Source organism: Loxodonta africana, chromosome 22 (assembly GCF_030014295.1).
Source record: "Loxodonta africana isolate mLoxAfr1 chromosome 22, mLoxAfr1.hap2, whole genome shotgun sequence".
NCBI lineage: Eukaryota > Metazoa > Chordata > Mammalia > Proboscidea > Elephantidae > Loxodonta > Loxodonta africana.
The window spans coordinates 28550018-28570176 of record NC_087363.1 but is presented as its reverse complement, the minus strand read 5'-3'; the positions used below and the strand labels follow the sequence as shown (position 1 = coordinate 28570176).

Below are 20159 nucleotides of genomic sequence, written 5' to 3'. Positions count from 1 at the left end.
GGATGGATTTATATCTGGGTTCTCAATTCTGTTCCATTGGTCTATGTGCCTGTTGTTGTACCAGTACCAGGCTGTTTTGACTACTGTGGCTGTATAATAGCTTCTGAAATCAGGTAGAGTGAGGCCTCCCACTTTCTTCTTCTTTTCCAGTAATGCTTTGCTTATCCGGGGCTTCTTTCCTTTCCATATGAAATTGGTGATTCGTTTCTCTATCCCCTTAAAATATGACACTGGAATTTGGATCGGAAGTGCATCATATGTATAGATGGCTTTTGGTAGAATAGACATTTTTACTATGTTAAGTCTTCCTATCCATGAGCAAGGTATGTTTTTCCACTTAAGTATGTCCTTTTGAATTTCTTGTAGTAGAGCTTTGTAGTTTTCTTTGTATAGGTCTTTTACATCCTTGGTAAGATTTATTCCGAAGTATTTTATCTTCTTGGGGGCTACTGTGAATGGTATTGATTTGGTTATTTCCTCTTCGGTGTTCTTTTTGTTGATGTAGAGGAATCCAAGTGATTTTTGTATGTTTATTTTATAACCTAAGACTCTGCCAAACTCTTCTATTAGTTTCAGTAGTTTTCTGGAGGATTCCTTAGGGTTTTCTGTGTATAAGATCATGTCATCTGCAAATAGTGATAACTTTACTTCCTCCTTGCCAATCCGGATACCTTTTATTTCTTTGTCTAGCCTAATTGCCCTGGCTAGGACTTCCAGCACGATGTTGAATAAGAGCGGTGATAAAGGGCATCCTTGTCTGGTTCCCGTTCTCAAGGGAAATGCTTTCAGGTTCTCTCCATTTAGAGTGATACTGGCTGTTGGCTTTGCATAGATGCCCTTTATTATGTTGAGGAATTTTCCTTCAATTCCTATTTTGGTAAGAGTTTTTATCATAAATGGGTGTTGGACTTTGTCAAATGCCTTTTCTGCATCAATTGATAAGATCATGTGGTTTTTGTCTTTTGTTTTATTTATGTGATGGATTTCATTAATGGTTTTTCTGATATTAAACCAGCCTTGCATACCTGGTATAAATCCCACTTGATCATGGTGAATTATTTTTTTGATCTGTTGTTGGATTCTATTGGCTAGAATTTTGTTGAGGATTTTTGCATCTATGTTCATGAGGGATATAGGTCTATAATTTTCTTTTTTTGTAATGTCTTTACCTGGTTTTGGTATCAGGGAGATGGTGGCTTCATAGAATGAGTTGGGTAGTATTCCGTCATTTTCTATGCTTTGAAATACCTTCAGTAGTAGCGGTGTTAACTCTTCTCTGAAAGTTTGGTAGAACTCTGCAGTGAAGCCGTCCGGGCCAGGGCTTTTATTCGTTGGGAGTTTTTTGATTACCGTTTCAATCTCTTTTTTTGTTATGGGTCTATTTAGTTGTTCTACTTCTGAATGTGTTAGTTTAGGTAGGTAGTGTTTTTCCAGGAATTCATCCATTTCTTCTAGGTTTGCAAATTTGTTAGAGTACAATTTTTCATAATAATCTGAAATGATTCTTTTAATTTCATTTGGTTCTGTTGTGACGTGGTCCTTCTCGTTTCTTATTCGGGTTATTTGTTTCCTTTCCTGTATTTCTTTAGTCAGTCTAGCCAATGGTTTATCAATTTTGTTAATTTTTTCAAAGAACCAGCTTTTGGCTTTGTTAATTCTTTCAATTGTTTTTCTGTTCCCTAATTCATTTAGTTCAGCTCTGATTTTTATGATTTGTTTTCTTCTGGTGCCTGATGGATTCTTTTGTTGCTCACTTTCTATTTGTTCAAGTTGTAGGGACAGTTCTCTGATTTTGGCTCTTTCTTCTTTTTGTATGTGTGCATTTATCAATATAAATTGGCCTCTGAGCACTGCTTTTGCTGTGTCCCAGAGGTTTTGATAGGAAGTATTTTCATTCTCGTTGCTTTCTATGAATTTCCTTATTTCCTCCTTGATGTCTTCTATAACCCAGTCTTTTTTTAGGAGGGTATTGTTCATTTTCCAAGTATTTGATTTCTTTTCCCTAGTTTTTCTGTTATTGATTTCTAGTTTTATTGCCTTGTGGTCTGAGAAGATGCTTTGTAATATTTCAGTGTTTTGGACTCTGCAAAGGTTTGTTTTATGACCTAATATGTGGTCTATTCTAGAGAATGTTCCATGTGCGCTAGAAAAAAAAGTATACTTTGCAGCAGTTGGGTGGAGAGTTCTGTATAAGTCAATGAGGTCAAGTTGGTTGATTGTTGTAATTAGGTCTTCCGTGTCTCTATTGAGCTTCTTACTGGATGTCCTGTCCTTCTCTGAAAGTGGTGTGTTGAAGTCTCCTACTATAATTGTGGAGGTGTCTATCTCACTTTTCAATTCTGTTAAAATTTGATTTATGTATCTTGCAGCCCTGTCACTGGGTGCATAAATATTTAATATGGTTATGTCTTCCTGATCAATTGTCCCTTTTATCATTATATAGTGTCCTTCTTTATCCTTTGTGGTGGATTTAAGTCTAAAGTCTATTTTGTCAGAAATTAATATTGCTACTCTTCTTCTTTTTTGCTTATTGTTTGCTTGATATATTTTTTTCCATCCTTTGAGTTTTAGTTTGTTTGTGTCTCTAAGTCTAAGGTGTGTCTCTTGTAGGCAGCATGTAGATGGATCGTGTTTCTTTATCCAGTCTGTGACTCTCTGTCTCTTTATTGGTGCATTTAGTCCATTTACATTCAGCGTAATTATAGATAAATAAGTTTTTAGTGCTGTCATTTTGATGCCTTTTCGTGTGTGTTGTTGGCAATTTCGTTTTTCCACATACTTTCATGTGCTGAGACGTTTTTCTTAGTGAATTGTGCGATCCTCATTTTCATAGTGTTTGACTTTATGTTAGTTGAGTCGTTACGTTTTTCTTGGCTTTTATCTTGAGTTATGGAGTTGTTATACCTTTTTGTGGTGACCTTATTATTTACCCCTATTTTTCTAAGTAAAAACCTAACTTGTATCGTTCTATATCGCCTTGTATCACTCTCCATCTGGCAGTTCAATGCCTCCTGTATTTAGTCCCTCTTTTTGATTATTGTGATCTTTTACATATTGACTTCCATGATTCCCTGTTACGTGTATTTTTTTTTTTTAATTAATCTTAATTTGTTTGTTTTTGTGATTTCCCTATTTGAGTTGATATTAGGACGTTCTGTTTTGTGACCTTGTGTTGTGCTGGTATCTGATATTATTGGTTTTCTGACCAAACAATATCCTTTAGTATTTCTTGTAGCTTTGGTTTCGTTTTTGCAAATTCTCTAAACTTGTGTTTATCTGTAAATATCTTAATTTCGCCTTCATATTTCAGAGAGAGTTTTGCTGGATATATGATCCTTGGCTGGCAGTTTTTCTCCTTCAGTGCTCTGTATATGTCGTCCCATTCCCTTCTTGCCTGCATGGTTTCTGCTGAGTAGTCTGAACTTATTCTTATTGATTCTCCCTTGAAGGAAACCTTTCTTTTCTCCCTGGCTGCTTTTAAAATTTTCTCCTTATCTTTGGTTTTGGCGAGTTTGATGATAATATGTCTTGGTGTTTTTCTTTTTGGATCAATCTTCAATGGGGTTCGATGAGCATCTTGGATAGATATCCTTTCGTCTTTCATGATGTCAGGGAAGTTTTGTGTCAGGAGTTCTTCAACTATTTTCTCTGTGTTTTCTGTCCCCCCTCCCTGTTCTGGGACTCCAATCACCCGCAAGCTATCCTTCTTGATACAGTCCCACATGATTCTCAGGGTTTCTTCATTTTTTTTAATTCTTTTATCTGATTTTTTTTCAGCTATGTTGGTGTTGATTCCCTGGTCCTCCAGATGTCCCAGTCTGCATTCTAATTGCTCGAGTCTGTTCCTCTGACTTCCTATTGCGTTGTCTAATTCTGTAATTTTATTGTTAATCTTTTGGATTTCTACATGCTGTCTCTCTATGGATTCTTGCAACTTATTAATTTTTCCACTATGTTCTTGAATAATCTTTTGAGTTCTTCAACAGTTTTATCGGTGTGTTCCTTGGCTTTTTCTGCAGTTTGCCTTATTTCGTTTGTGATGTCTTGAAGCATTCTGTAAATTAGTTTTTTATATTCTGTATCTGATAATTCCAGGATTGTATCTTCATTTGAGAAAGATTTTCATTCTTTTGTTTGGGGGGTTGGAGAAGCTGTCATGGTCTGCTTCTTTATGTGGTTTGATATGGACTGCTGTCTCCGAGCCATCACTGGGAAACTAGTTTTTCCAGAAAATCCGCTAAAAAAAAATGCAGTCAGATCCCTATCAGAGTTCTCTCTCTGGCTCAGGCTATTCAGATGTTAATGAAGCCGCCTGGGGAGGGTGGGGGAGGAATCAGAGAGATAGGAGAGTAGCACCTCAGAATATAGCCAGAGTTGCTTGTCTTGCTTGGAATGACTATTATATCTGAGATTCCCGCGGGGTGCGTCGCCTATGTGTGCTGGCTGTGTGGAGATTGCCCCTGGGCGGTCTGGCCCAATGAAGTCACGGTCAGATCCTCCGCTGCCAGCCCCACGCCCAACGTCAAGGTTCCCCTGCTGGGACGGTGCACTCTCGACTCCAAAATCAGTCGCTGCCTCCCGGGGACTTCTCGTCCCGCCAGCGGCATCGCCGTGCCACCTCCAAGAACCGGCTGGGCCCCCTCCCGGGGTTAGTTCAGGTGAGTGGAGCAGCTCCCCGTGCTTGTGCCGTGACAGCGTGTCCCGGCTGGGATGCTGCTCTCCCTGCTCCAAGACCAGTCGCTGCCTCCCGGGGACTTCTCCCACCGGCTGCGTCACCATGCCGCCCGCGCGAACCAGCTGGGCCCCCTCCCGGGGTTAGTTCAGGGGGATTGAGCAGCTCTCCGTGCTCATGCTGTGCCTGCGCCCAGTCAAAATTCCGGCGGGACGGTTCCCCGGCTGGGACGCTGCTCTCCCCGCTCCAAGACCCGTCGCTGCCTCCCAGGGACTTCTCCCACCGGCTGTGTCGCCACGCCACCCGCATGAACGGGCTGGGCCCCCTCCCAGGGTTATTTCAGGGGAGTGGAGCAGCTCTCCGTGCTTATGCTGTGCCTGCGCCCAGTCAAAATCCCGGTGGGACGGTTCCCCGGCTGGAACGCTGCTCTCCCCGCTCCAAGATCAGTCACTGCCTCCCGGGGACTTCTCCCACTGGCTGCGTCGCCACGCCACCTGCGCGAACCAGCTGGGCCCCCTCCCGGGGTGAGTTCAGGGGCTAGGGCTGGGTCCCTTGTTTGTGCCGTCTGCTTTCCTGGGCTCTGTCCTAAGTCGGGCGCCAAAAGTTACCTGACTGGTACACTGGCTCCAGGCTCTGAAAACAATCGCTGCTTCCCCGTATTTGTTCGTTCTCCATCTCTAAATCTGTGTTTGTTGTTCAGGGTTCGTAGATTGTTATGTATGTGATCGATTCACTTGTTTTTCTGAGTCTTTGTTGCAAGAGGGATCCGAGGTAGTGTCTACCTAGTCCGCCATGTTAGCCCCGCCCCTCAATTTTCTTAATACAAAGATGCCCATCTTGTGAGTATATTTCCCCTCCCAGTGGTTTACTATTGACTTATTTTTGAATATATTAATGTGACTACATGCAACTGTTTCCTGTATTAACAGCTTTTCTTTTATTTACCTTCATGAATCTAGCTTCCACCTACCAGAACAGTTTCAGGTTGGCGGGCTGATGGGTGCCTTATTCGCTGTGAAATTGAATGCAGTGGTTTTAAACACTGGCCAGAAAATGTTTGATTGCCATTTCAAAACATGGAAATAGTTACATTGATGCCTGAACTGCCATTTTCTGCAAAAAGCTGTGCAATGCTGGTGTCAAAGACTAGGCAGCCACTATTCATAATAGCTGTTGCAATTCCCTCATAAATAGATCGAGGAGTCGTTTCCCAAGTCAGTGGCTGCCTGTGACCATTTAGCTCAAGTCGATGAGCAAAATTTTCAGTTTCCTTGTGTGTTCCTAACAGCTGTACATTGCGAAGAACTGCTGGTGGCCATCATATTTTTCCTGCTTCTCTAAGACTAACATGAAGTGAAGACCAAAACAGGACTGCATCATCACCCAGTCAACAGCACCAGGAAGATTAACGTCTGTAGCAAGGAAAACTATATCCTCTCCCTGTAGGGTTGCAATGGACTTACACTGATGCATCAGATGGGGCATTACAGCACCCAAGGCACCTTGCCATTTACAGGAAGCACCAGGGCATGGACAGGAATAAGGCCTAAACTCACAGAGCTTTTTCTGTGTGTGGCAGAGTTATTTCACATTCTGAAGAGGCATATTTACAAGGGAAAAGTACTGATGAACTGGCCACTTTCTCCAAAGCCAAGTTGCGAATGGATCCCAACAGGCCCCAGCAACTTGGACAATGTGTGAGCTAAAGAGCATTGTAACACTTGTTCAAGTAGGGCAGAGACCAGGCCAAGGCATATGGAAATATGTTTCAAAAGGCTTAAATATATCCACATACTTTAGCCAAAAAAATCCATGTTTAGAAAATTTGGGGAGTGATCCATATGGAAGGCTGTAGTCCTTGATCTTTATCAGGAAGTGCTTCGAGTCCTCTTCACCTTCAGCAAGCAAGGTTGTGTCATCTGCATAATGCAGATTGTTAATGAGTCTTCCTCCAATCCTGATGCCCTGTTCTTCTTCATATAGTCCAGCTTCTGGGATTATTTGCTTAGCATACAGATTGAATAGGTGAAAGAATGCAACCCTGACACACACCTTTCCTGACTTTAAACCACTCAGTGTCCCCTTGTTCTGTTTGAGTGACTGCCTCTTGATCTATGTACCAGTTCCTCATGAGCACAGTTAAGTGTTCTGGAATTCCCATTCTTCTCAATGTTATCCATAATTTGTTACAATCCACACAGTCGAATGCCACAGTCATTCCACGTCCTCTTCTGAATCCCAATTGAATTCCTGACAGTTCCCTGTTGATGTACTGCTGCAACTGTTTTTGAATGCTCTTCAGCAGAATTTTACTTGCATGTGATATTAATGATATCGTTAGATAATTTCCACATTTGTTTGGATCACCTTTCTTGGGAATAGGCATAAAAATGGATCTCTTCCAGTCACTTGGCCAGGTAGCTGTCTTCCAAGTTTCTTGGCATAGAAAAGTGAGCACCTACAGTACTGCATCCTTTAGTTGAAACATCTCAGTTGGTATTCCATCAATTCCTGGAGCCTTGTTTTTCACCGATGCCTTCAGTACAGCTTGGACTTCTTCCCTCAGAATCATCGGTTCTTGATGGTATGCTGCCTCTTGAAATGACTGAATGTGAACCAACTATTTTTGGTACTGTGACTCTGTGTATTCTTTCCATTTTCTTTTGATGCTTCCCACATCGTTCAGTATTTTGCCCAAAGAATCCTTTAATATTGCAACTCAAGGATTAAATATTTTCTTCAGTTCTTTCGGCTTGAGAAGTGCCGAGTGTGTTCTTCCATTTTGGTTTCTAACTCCAGGTTGTTGCACATGTCTCTATAATGGCCCACTTTGTCTTCTCGAGCCACCCTTTGAAATCTTCTGTTCAGCTCTTTTACTTCATCATTTTTCTTCCATTCACTTTAGCTACTCTATGGTCAAGGGCAACTTTCAGAGTCTCTTCTGACATTCATTCATGTATGATGTCCTTGATGTCATTCTATAACTCGTCTGATCTTCAGTCATTAGTGTTTGACATGTCAAATCTATTCTTGAGATGGTCTCTAAATTCAGGTGGGATATATTCATGGTCGTACTTTGGTTCTTGTGGGCTTGTTCTAATTTTCTTCAGCTTCAACTCGAACTTGCATATGAGCAATTGATGGTCTGTTCCACAGTCTGCCCCTCTGTTTTTCAGACTGAATGACTTCTATTGCTCTACCTTAAAGTTCACTGATGTTTTCCTCTGATATCTGTATTCTGCTATTAAACCCATTTAGTGAGTTTGTTTTTGTTTTTTTAATTTTGGCTGTTGTATTTTTCAATTCTAATACATCCACTTGAATTATTACATTTTCTTTTTTTTTTTTATGAGATTTCTAGCTTTAGCGTTTGTTTCAAGAGTTCATAATTACTTATTTGGGCATTTTTATAATGGCTCCTTAGAAGTCTTTGTCAAATAATTCCATCATCTGCATTATCTCTATGTTGGCATCTGTTGATTGCCTTTTTCCATGCAAGTTGAAATTTTCATGCCTCTTTATACATTAGATAATCTTGGATTGTACTCTGAACATTTTTAATTTTACATTATAAGAATCAGGGTCCTTGATTCGGTCCTAGGGAGAATGTTGATATTTTTGTTTTAGTAGGCAATGGGCCTGATTAGGTTCAGGCTGCAAGTTTCAACCTGGGGGCTATGTTTCCAATGAAGTTTAGTTTTCAAAATCTTTCCAATTCTCTTCAGATGTGTCCTGGATGTGTACCACCCAGCCTGGAATCACAGAGATACTCTACCCATTACTTCAGTTCTCAAAATCTCTAGTATGCCAATTGCAGTCAAATCCAAAACATGCATGGTTTAGGGGTAAGCTCTGGAGTTTACAAACAACTGTTCATAACAGACTTGTTCATAAAGAGGGTCACTTCCCCGAGACCTTCCCTCTCCACAATCTCTGTAGTACTTCCTGGGTTATTGAGGCTCTTTTTTGGTCTTCTGGACAGAAACCAGGAGCTATAGTTATTCTACTCTACCACATACTTCCATGATTGAGCCTGAATTTGGGCCCAGTGATGCAAAGACAACAGCAGTTGATCCCAACCTCTTGGGATCACAGATCCACCACTGCCCCATGCCACATGATTAACTGGGGTATAAGAGAACAAAGAAAAGTGAAGAATAAATTTGAGAGAATTTCCACACTGGCGCTGTGTGTTAGGATTCCCTGTCCAAGTCCTCAAGCCAGAACTAGGGGGATTCTCCCAGTGCTCCTCTGTGCCTCTGTGCTCATTTCCAAGTTTCTGGCTGCAGCAAGTTCAGGTTGGGAGATACTGGAGGAAAAATGGTAAACTCTCCGTCAGGTTGGTGGTACTTCGATTTCTGGTGTTCTACAATCTGCCTGCTGCTCTTTACTTTTCAAAGTCCTCAAATAAGCTACCCTATGCATTCTGTCCAGACTTTATAATCATGTTCAGTAGGAGTGATGGGTGAAGTGTGCTTATTCCATTTTACTCAGGACCTGAAAGCCAGGTTTAGGAATTTATCCTAGCGAAATAATAAAAAATGTGTGCAGAAAATGTGTATTCAAGATTGTCATCACAATATTGCTTATAATAGCTATATTAAAAAAAAAAACAACCCGGTGCCATCGACTTGATTCCGACTCATAGCAACCCTATAGCCTGTGCTATTCCTTACAAGCAACAAAATCTGGTAGTTTTAAATTCAACCTGGCTGATTTAAGCAGAAAATACATTTTTTAAGGGAATTTAGCAGCTTACAGGATGCTCAGAAGGGTGGGAAACTAGCCTGGGAGATTATGTAGCCCAAAACAATGTCCAAATTCATGTCACAGGTGTGATTTCCTGCCTACCTTGTAGCACTACTGTTCAGCTTTGGACACTATGAATTGCACTGGAGTAAAAAAAAAAAAATGGAAACCCTGGTGGTGTAGTGGTTAAGTGCAATGGCTGCTAACCAAAAGGTCAGCAGTTTGAATCCACCAGGTGCTTCTTGGAAACTCTATGGGGCAGTTCTACTCTGTCCTATTGGGTCTCTATGATTCAGAATTGACTCAGTGGCAACAGGTTGATAGGTGGTACAAACAGTTAACACGTTCACTGTTAAACAAAAGGTTGGAAGTTGGAGTCCACCCAGAGGCTCATCAGAAGAAAAGCTTAAATGAGACTAAAGGGGCACACTAGCCCTGTGGCAAGGTCTAGAAGGCAGGAGGGGACAGGAAAGCTGGTAATAGGGAACCCAAAGTTGAGAAGGGGAAGTGTTGACATGTCGTAGGTTTGTTAACCAGTGTCATAAAAGAATATGTGTACTAATTGTTTAATGAGAAGCTAATTCTGTAAACCTGCATCTAAAATACAATTTAAAAAAAAGAAGAAGAAGAAAAGCCTAACCATCTACTTCCGAAAAATTAGTTATTGAAAACCCTGTGGAGCACAGTTCTACTCTGACACACATAGGGTTGCCATGAGTCAGACTCAACGGTAACCAGAAAAAAAAAAAGATGGTCACCATTAATAAGACTGCTGCCATTGCTGACCTCAGAAAATGATTCCTTCTGCCTTTGCCACCATGATCAAGAAAAATTCTCTGTTGTTCCCACATAGCCCTCTGATCCATTCACAGTATCTCTTCTCTATAACACTCCTACTAGGCAATTAAATTTTTTTTGGTTTTGAATTTCTTTTTACTAACACGAGAGATCAACTTTAAGCACTAAATTATGCACCAAAGGTGGAAAAGTCAGTAGAATTTTAGAGGAGAGAAATGCCACTGAGAATATTAGTCCTAAGAGGAAGGTGTTTGCAGAGTGAGAGCAGAGCTGAGTCTTGAAGTATGATCTCAGGAGGAGGCTGCCTCAGTCAGCCATTGCTGTATAACCAATAGCTGTAACAAGCCATCCTAAAACAATATTTTTCACTCATGGATTTGGGGCTAACTGGGGCAACTCTGCTTCTGATTTTAATTTTTGCCCTTCTCATAGTCTCTGTCCCCCACAAGTCTGTCAGTTTGTCATACTGTGAGGGCTTTCGTGCTGCTATGATGGTGGAAGCTATGCTACTGGTATTCAGATACCAGAAGGGTCACCCATGGTGGACATGTTTCAGCTGAGCTTCCAGACTAAGACAGACTAGGAAGAAGGACCCAGCAATAAACTTCTGAAAAGAATTAGCCAGTGAAAGCCTTATGAATAACAGCAGAACACTGTCTGATTTAGTACCAGAAGACGAGTCCCCCCAGCTTGGAAGGCACTCAAAAGATGACTGGGGAAGAGCTGCCTCCTCAAAGTAGAGTTGACCTTAATGACATGGATGGAGTCAAGCTTTCAGGACCTTCATTTGCTGATGTGGCATGACTCAAAATGAGAAAAAAACAGCTGCAAACATCCATTAATAATCGGAACCTGGAAAATTGGAAATTGTCAGAAATGAAATGGAATGCATAAACGTCGATATCCTAGGCAGTAGTGAGCTGAAATGGACTGGTATTGGCCATTTTGAATCAGACAGTCATGTGGTCTACTATGCCAGAAATGACAACTTGAAGAGGAATGGCATTGCATTCATCGTCAAAAAGAACATTTTGAGATCTACCTTGAAGCATAATACTGTCAGTAATAGGATAATATCCATACACCTACAAGTAAGACCAGTTACTATGACTATTATTCAAATTTACACACCAATCACTAAGGCGAAAGATGAAGAAACTGAAGATTTTTACCAGCTTCTTCGATTTGAAATTGATCAAACATGCAATCAAGATGCATTGATAATTACTGGTGATTGGAATGTGAAAGTTGGAAACAAAGAAGAAGGATCCGTAGTTAGAAAATATGGCCTTAGTGACAGAAATGATGCTGGAGATCGCATGATAGAATTTTGCAAGACCAACAAATTCTTCATTGCAAATGCATTTTTCACCAACATAAATGGCGACTATACACATGGGCCTCACCAGATGGAATACACAGGGATCAAATCAACTACATTTGTGGGAGGAGATGACAGAAAAGCTCAATATTAAAAAAAAAAAAAAATGTTAGCAGTCAGAAAAACACCAGGGGCCAACTGTGGAACAGACCATCAATTGCTCATATGCAAGTTCAAGTTGAAACCGAAGAAAATTAGAACAAGTCGATGACAGCCGAAGTACAACCTTGAGTATACCCCACCTGAATTTAGAGACCACCTCAAGAATAGACTTGATGCACTGAACAACAATGACTGAAGACATCAAGGACATCCTACATGAAGCAAGAGGTTATTAAAAGGACAGAAAAGAAAAGACCAAAATGGATGTCAGAAGAGACTGCTCTTGAATGTCAATCAGCTAAAGCAAAAGGAAAAAATGATGAAGTAAAGGAACTGAACCGAAGATATCAAAGCGCGGCTCGAGAATACAAAGTAAAGTATTATAATGACATGTGCAAAGAGCTGGAGCTAGAAAACCAAAACGGGAGAACATGCTTGGCATTTCTCAAGCTGAAAGAACTGAAGAAAAAAATCAAGCCTCGAGTTGCAATAGTGAAAGATTCTACTGTGAAAATATTAAATGACACAGAAGTATCAAAAGAAGTTGGAAGGAACACACAGAGTCATTATACCAAAAAGAATTGATTGATGTTTAATCATTTCAAGAGGTAATATATGGTCAGGAACTGATGGTACTGAAGGAAGAAGTCCAAGCTGCTCTGAAGGCATTGGCAAAAAACAAGGTTCTGGGAATTGATGGGATATTAACTGAGATGTTTCAACAAATAGATGCAGCTCTGGAAGTGCTCCCTCATCTATGCCAAGAAATATGGAAGACAGCTTCCAGGCCAACCGACTGGAAGAGATCCATATTTATGCCTATTCCCGAGAAAGGTGATCCAATCAAATGCAGCAATTATCAAAAAACATCACTAGTATCACACAGAAGCAAAATTTTGTGAAGATCATTCAAAAGCAGCTGCAGCAGTATACCGACAGAGGACTGCCAGAAATTCAGGCCAGATTCAGAAGAGGACATGGAACCAGGGGTATCATTGCTGATGTCAGATGGATCCTGGCTGAAAGCAGAAAATACCAGAAAGATGCTTACCAGTGTTTTGTTGACTATGAAAAGGTATTTGACTATGTGCTTCATAACAAATTATGGGTAACATTGACAAGAATGGGAATTCCAGAACACTTAGTTGCACTCATAAGGAGCCTGTAACATAGATCAAGAGGCAGTTGCTCAGACAGAACAATGGGATACTGTGTGGTTTAAAGTCAGGAAAGGTGTGCGTCAGGGATGTATCCTTTCACCATACCTATTCAATCTGTATGCTAAGCAAATAATACAAGAAGCTGGACTATATGAAGAAGAACAGGGCATCAGAATTGGAGGAAGACTCGTTAACAACCTGTGTTATGCAGATGACACAACCTTGCTTGCTGAAAGTGAAGAGGACTTGAAGTTCTTACTGATGAAGATCAAAGACCACAGCCTTCAGTGTGGATTACACCTCAACAGAAAGAAAACAAAAATCCTCACAACTGGACCAATAAGCGACATCATGATAAACAGAGAAAAGACTGAAGTTGTCAAGGATTTCATTTTACTTGGATCCACAACCAACACTCATGGAAGCAGCAATCAAGAAATCAAAAGACATAATGCATTGGGCAAATCTGCTGTAAAGGACCTCGTTAAAGTGTTGAAAAACAAAGATGCGCCTGACCCAAACCATGATATTTTCAATTGCATCATATGCATGTGAAAGCTGGACAATGAATAAGGAAGACCAAAGAAGAACTGACGCCTTTGAATTGTGGTGCGGGCGACGAACATTGAATATACTATGGACTACCAAAAGAATGAACAAATCTGTCTTGGAAGAAGTACAACCAGAATCCTCCTTGGAAGCAAGGATGGCTAGACTGCATCTTAAATACTTGGGACGTGTTGTCAGGAGGGATCAGTCACTGGAGAAGGGCATCATGCCTGATAAAGTACAGGGTCAGTGGAAAAGAGGAAGACCCTCAACAAGGCGGACTGACACGGCGGCTGCAACAAGGGGCTCAAGCATAACAACAATTGTGAGCATAGCACAGGACCAAGCACTATTTCGTTCTGTGGTACATAGGGCCGCTATGAGTCGGAACAGGCTCCATGGCACCTAACACAACAACAACAACATAGTCTCTGTGAGTTCCTGTAGTTCACATCTTCTTATTTCTCATAGATTTCAGCCTGACAACACAAATTTTCTCAGGTTCGTCCTGTATTATGGATTGATTTTGTACCCCTAAAATATGTGTCAGGTTGCTGATCCCTATACCTGTGGATGTATTTGGAAATAGGATTTTCTTTGTTATGTTAATGATACCATATCAGTGTAGGTAGGGTGTGTTCTCAATCGAATCTCTTCTGAGTGAAATAAAGAGTAAAAAAAAAAAAAAAAATTTTTTTTTTTTTTTATAGACAAAGAGTAGGAAGCATGAATGGGAGAAAGATAGGTGCCAGTTGGAAATCGCCAAGGAACCAAGGAATGCCAGGATTCTAGAACCTGAGAAAAGAATTTTTCCCCAAAGTAGACATACAGAGCCTTCTCCTAGAGCTGGTGCCCTGAATTTGGACTTCTAGCCTCCTAAACTATGAGAAAATAAATTTCTGTTCTTTAAAACCACCCACTTGTAGTATTTCTGTTACAGTAAAAAAACCAACCCAGTAGCACAAGAAAACTAAGATACCTGTATCAACCTGGCTTCACCAGTTTCCACAAAAAACTACTCACATCAAGTATTTTGTGACTTGGCTACAATTCACCTATGACTTAAGAGATTATGCGAAAGGGCTGTATCTTGGGTGACATGACCTTCAGCCATTTTGCTGGCTATTCGCCTCCCTCTCTCTTCCTCTTCCTTTCATCTCCACCTCCTCATTTCCTCAATCCTAAATCAACCCACAAACCTCTTCTCCTGTCTTTCACAAACCATTCCATTTTCACCCAGGGTCTTATTTGCTACCTAATGGCTTAACAAAGGATTTCTTTCAAACACATCCAGTGTTCGCCCCAAGAGAGTATTTTATAAATAACACACTCTCTTAAAGTGACCATAGTTACTTGGTTTTCTTCTTGTGCCTCCAGTTTTTCAAGAATAACTGGACAAGCAACAAGCAAATGATCTGTGGAAGTTTTTGCTTACTTAAAAGGGGAAAAAAATGAGATGTGCCTACCGGTGTATTAGCCCTTGAAGAATCTTATAAAAGTGCAGCCCCAGTAGCCAAGTGCTTTGAGGAGAACCCCATTGGGGAGAACAATGGCTAAAAATAGTACCTGACCTTGGATATCCAAAAGGAAAATGATGAAAAATGTTGACCAAAGAGTTTAAAGTGTCTTTGAAGAAAAAAGAAAAATAAAAGCACACCCACTTTTTTTTAACTGCATAGAAGTCACCTTCTGCACTTTCTGGAAAGGAAAGGTATTCAGCCAAGGTGTGGGCTTTCAGACATGACCTTCGAGACAGACAAGGGACAGCCACTCCACACACCAAGCAAGGCAGGTAAAGGAGAATGACAGATGCCCCAAAACATTGCAGAAATCACAAAGTAAATGGCAGATCATAAGCAGAGCCACCATCATGGAATCAAGACTAACAAGGATTGCTTTTACTGTCAGCAAAAAGACAGATGGCCAGATGGGTTACAGACCAGGTTCTGGAATGGATGGTCTTCACGGGAACTGAAGGCAGCTGTCAATGTTTTAACCTGATGAGGAAAAAGGTAGAAGGGGCTATGGAAGGTGTGTTGCAGTAAGAGATAGGAGACCAGGATGCTAATTTATTCATTCATGTGCCGGGCAGAGTACAACATTGGACATTGACATTGGAGTACAACAGAGAACAAGACACAGAAGGTTCCTGCTCTGGTGGAGCTTACAGTCTAGTTGAAGAACAGATAGAAAATCAGTAAGTAAAAAACATAAATAACCCAAATAGTAAAAAGCACAATGAATGACACTAACATGGTGCCATGAGAGAGAATAGCCAGGGAAGGCCTCTCTGAGCAGGTAACATTTGAGTTGAAATCTGAAAAAAGAAGACAACCATGTGAAAAATGCATGCATAGGGGTCAGGAAATGCAAGGTCCTATTGCTGGAAAGAACTTCTTGGCAGGTCCTAGGATTTGATGACTCCTTTTTTTTTTTTTTTTCTTGTGACAGGAGAACAGTCCACAAGGCAGAGAACTAGGCTGGGACCAGATCTTACAGGCCTTGTAATTTCTGGTGAGAAATTGATCTTGAGAGCAATGGAAAAACACCAAAGTGTTATCAACAGAAGAGTGATATGATCCTGTCTGTATTTTTTATGGAGTCTCTTGGTGCAAATGATTAGTGTGCTTGGCTGCTAACCAAAAGGTTGAAGGTTGGAGACCACTTTGAGATGCCTCAGAAGAAAGGCCTGATGACCTACTTTTGAAAAAAATAGCCATTGAAAACCCTGTGGAGCACAGTTCTACTCTGACACCCATGGGGTCGCCATGAGTCAGAGTTGACTCCACACCAACCAGTTATTTTGTATTTCTCATTGTTGTTTTTAACTTTTTGTTTAGAAATAATTACAGATTTGCAGGAAGTTGCAAGATTATGTACAGGGAAGTCCTATGTAGTCTTCACCCAGTTTCCCCAATGAAAACATCTTACATAACTATAATGTAACTATAATACCCTGTCAAAACCAGGAAATTGACATTGGCACAATGCACAGAGCTTATTTAGATTCCATCAGTTTTACATATACTTATGGGAAACCCTGTGGCGTAGTGGTTAAGTGCTACAGCTGCTAACCAAAGGGTGGGCAGTTCGAATCTGCCAGGCGCTCCTTGGAAACTCTATGGGGCAGTTCTACTCTGTCCTATAGGGTCGCTATGAGTTGGAATCCACTCGACAGCACTGGGTTTGGTTTTGGTTTAAGGGTGTGTGTGTGTGTGTGTGTATGCATTGTGTGTGTAGAATTCTATGCAATTTTATCACACATGTAGATTCATGTAACCACCACCACAATCAAGATACAGACCTGTTCCACCACCACATAGCCCCCTTGTGCTGCCTTTTATGGCCTTATGCACTCCCATTTCCCACCTAACCTTTGGCAACCAATAATCTATTTCCATTCCTATAATATTATTACAAAAATGCTGGCTAAAGAATCCAATTTTTTTATATTGACTGTTTTCACTCAGCATAATCCCCTTGAGAGCCATCCAAGTTTTTGCATGTTTCAATAGTTTGCTCCTTTTTATTTCTAAATACACTTACTCGTCACTTATCAACTATCTCATCATCTGACATTTTGCATGTATGACCAATAGGAAAAAATTTACTGTTCGACTATTTTGCACATTAACAGCATATGTCTAGCAGTAATGAATGCTGAGGTGCAAGGTGAAAGTAACGCTGGCTGTGATGGTTAAGGATGTTATGTGTCAACTTAGCTGGGCTATGATTCTCAGTGGTTTGGCAGTTATGTAATGATGTAATTTGGCAGCTATGTAATGATGTAGTCATTCCCCATTTTGTGATCTGATGTGATCATCCTCCATTTTTGCATAATGCCAATTTTCACATAATGACCTGGTCTTTGAAGCCTAACATGTTGATAAGTGAGGAGTGGGTGTAGAATTGCATGATATGGATGCACACGGTGTATTTAACTATTCACCTTTGAAAGACATTTGGTTGTTTCGAGTTTTGGGTTATTATTAATAAAGCTGCTGTGAACCCTCACGTATAAGCTTTTATGTGAACACAAGTTTTCATTGCTCTGGGTTAAATGCCCAGGAGTACGATTCCTGGATCCTATGGTAGCTGTATGTTTAGTTTTTTAAGAAGCTGCCAAACATTTTCCAGAGGAGTGGTACCATCTTACATTCCCACCAGAAATGTATGAGTGATTCAGTTTCACTACATCTTCTCCAGCATTTGGTGTTATCACTATTTTTTATTTTAACTATTCTGATAGTTGTATACTGATATCTCATTGTGGATTTAACTTGCATTTCCCATGCCGCTGATGATATTGAATATATTTTCATGTGCTTATTTGCCATTTGCAGATCCTTTTTGGTGAAATATCTGTTCCTGTCTTTTGCCCATTATCTAATTGAATTGTTTGTTTTCTTACTGCTGAGTTTTGAGGGTGTTTTCTATAGTCCAGATAGTAGTCTTCTATTGGATATGCGACTTGAAAAAATTTTCTTCCAGTTCGTAACTTGTCTTTTCATTCTCTTAACAATGTCTTTCACAGAGCAAACAATCCCTCTCCTTTTCACCCTATTTTAAATTAGAAACCCCCCACCTCTCTGTCACTTCCATCTCCCTGCCCTGCTCTAATTTTGTTTTTTTTTTCCCCATAGCACTTACCATCTTTTAATGTAAGAAATAGGTAAATCTGATAATGTTTACTGTTTGTGTCCAATTAGAATGTCAACTCTTCCTCAGAGAGTCCCAAAAACCTAGATGAGTAGCTAGCACATAGTAGGTACTCCAATATTTTAATGAATAAATTTATTGGCACATTTTGAAATAATGCAAATCACCTCAAAATTTTAAGGGTTTTGAGGACTGCGGTCCAAAGCTGGTGGGTTGAGTTTCAGTGGTGTTTGCTATTGATACAAGGAATATTTCTGTTTATGAAAAAATAGCCCTGAATTATGCAAAACTTGAATTATGCAAGATTGTCAGGAATGTATCTCTCATGTACAATATAACCAGCTTATAATTTATTACATATTCATGCAATAAACTAATGTACAATCATTAAAAGAAAATTTTAAAAATATATTTAATTATGCATGGAAATGGTTAGGTTACAGTTTTAAGGTCAAATAAAGGTACATAAAACTACATGTACAGTATAATGATTGCACTTTTGAAAGGGGAAAAATAAATCAGAAACACACACACAAACAGCATACATACCAAAATAGTTACCTGAATGCTAGGATTAAATTTTTTTTTTTTTTTTTTTGCATTCTCTTTGTTGTTCTCTACTATTAACATGGGAAACTTGCACAATCAGAAAAGACAAAACACCAACGGAGAGTGCTTGGAAGACAATTTCCTCTGAGAGCCAAAGGCACTTTTAGGACCATCGGAGGAAGCGGCTGCTGAACTCAACCTGAGAGGGCCCAACCAGTACCAGTTGCCAGTAAGTTGATTCTAACTCATGACAACCATATGTGTCAGAGTAGAACTGTGCTCTGTAGGTTTTTAATGGCTGATTTTTTACCAGGACTTCCTTCCAAGACGTTTCTGGGTGAACTCGAACCTCCACCCTTTCAGTTAGCAACCAAGTGCATTAACCGTTTGTCCCACCCAGGGACTCCAAGAAGGCCCAAGGCCATGGAATGAGGGAGGAACCAACCACCACGGAAATCCACTAGTTTTGTCTGGGAGTATTTCTCACCTGGATTACTCCCTCCGCATTTTAAAGCTTTGAGATTGCCCCAAGGCCCTTCCAAAACACCAGAGATTTGCCCTCACCATCCCTCCCAGGTAGAACACCTAAAGCTGTAGGTAACTAAAAACCAACTTAACAGGCTTCAATTACATAGAAATTATCTCACATAAAAGAAGTCCAACAAGAGCTGGGCAGCTTCCAGTAGGCTCACAGATGATGGGACCACGGTCTGTCCACCTTTTCAATCAGCTCTAACTTGTTCAATCCAACACTCTAAATCTCTTGCTGCAGATGCTATGGCCATTTCAGGCATTATATGTAGGCCAATGGCCAGAGGCAGAAGGGATTCTGCCTCTTTCTTGTGACTGAAGCATGAGGACACCTTTCAAGGAACCCAGCAGCCACTTTCTCACATTCATTGTATCTTGTGCCCTTGACTAATCCATTCACAAGTAGGGAAACATGGGTTCCCTGGTTACACCGATCAAACTCACCCCTGGGGCAGAGTGGGTCAGGGTCTCCTGAAACCCAGGATGTGTGAACATCAGGAGATTATTGAGGACACAGGAAGAGTATGGGGGATGGGAGGGGTGAATGTCAGGCAGGGCAGCCAACAGCAACTGCTGTAGCTATGGGATCTCTCTACCAGCCAACGTGCTTTTTTATTCTCAATTAGAGAAAGCCACATGCAGATTCTCCTTGGGTCAGCCTTGTCTCAAAACATGAAGCGTCCCACAGAGCTGTTAGCAGCCGGGTGCTTAACCACTGCACCACCAGGGCTCCTGCCTTGGGAGAAGGACAGCCAGAATGCTCCTCAGAAGCAAGGATGCCGACACTTCCTCTCACTTACTTCAGGCATGTTATCAGGAGGGATCAATGCCTAGAGAAGGACATCAATCATGCCTGGTAAAGTAGAGGGTTGGCAAAAAAGAGGAAGGCTCTCAATGAGATGGACTGACACAGTGGCTGCAATAATGGGCTCAAACATAGCAACAATTGTAAGGATGGCACAGGACTGGGCAACGTCTTGTTCTGTTGTGCATGGGGCAGCTATGAGTC

At 40.8% G+C, this 20159-nt stretch overlaps 1 pseudogene; it reads right to left on the bottom strand.

The window, feature by feature from the left end:
- Positions 1 to 5700: 5700 nt before the first annotated feature.
- LOC100663884 (E3 ubiquitin-protein ligase SIAH1A-like) lies at positions 5701 to 7244 on the bottom strand (annotated as a pseudogene).
- Positions 7245 to 20159: the final 12915 nt, after the last annotated feature.